This window comes from Propithecus coquereli, unplaced genomic scaffold (genome assembly GCF_000956105.1).
Source record: "Propithecus coquereli isolate 6110/MARCELLA unplaced genomic scaffold, Pcoq_1.0 Scaffold189, whole genome shotgun sequence".
Classification (NCBI taxonomy): Eukaryota; Metazoa; Chordata; class Mammalia; order Primates; family Indriidae; genus Propithecus; species Propithecus coquereli.
The window spans coordinates 2,684,812-2,685,763 of NW_012143745.1; positions in this window are offsets into that span (position 1 = coordinate 2,684,812).

Consider the following 952-nt stretch of genomic DNA (forward strand, 5'->3'; position numbering starts at 1 on the left):
GGTCAAATTGACTTAATTGAAAGCTGACATTCAGGTGATTTATATATATTTCTGAGGCCTCACTGCTGTCTCTATTGGATCCTGCTTTTTCCCTGGGTACTTCTCAGTGTACTGAAACCATCTTCTCAAACCCCTGCTAAATATATGCTTTGCTCCCTCTCATCTACTTCGTTTCTTTTTGGCATGACTTTTGCCAAGGATAATATGGAATTTCATTGGCCTCTTTGGGAAACTTATGTTTTCACCAAACTGACTCCCCTAGGACTTCTTTTTTCCATTTACTTCTGTTTGTATTTCCTCTTTTTGTCACCTTTGATTTTCCCTTAAATTCCCTTGAACCCTTGATATGTACCCCTTCAATCCTTGGCTCCTTATTCCTCTGTCCACCCTGCCAGACTAGCCTCCACTCTAGCCTCTCAGTCACTTGAAGTTTAGCCTCTCTGCTTTCAAGTGACGCAAGAGTCCTCCAAAAGTAACCACCTGAAGTTAAAGAGAAAAAAAAAATCATTTGGAAACAGATGGATGTTTTATCCACTTAAATGGACTTTGGGGAAAGATAGCTGCTAGATGTCTTCTCAGTCACTTGCCTAAAACTTAGATCACAGTCTCCGTACGTTTGACCTCTGAAAATAGGCAAATATGCCACAAAACTCATTAGACAAACTTGGATCCTTTCTTTTTTGCATTTAATGTGTTAATTTTCTACTCTGTCCCCTCTAGAACTTGACAATTACCTTTTGGGAATACAAACTTCAGGAAGTTACTGTCATCAAAAGAAATATTGGAAATTGGGCAAATGAAAATGCTTGGAAGATTTTTCCACAAATATTAGTAAAAACCTTTAGCCATGTGAGCAGCTAACCTTAACTTATCCCATTTTGTCAGAAACACAACTTGGATAAAAATATAAGTGGATATAAACCAGTGAGTTTGTATTACTATATTTTACTGA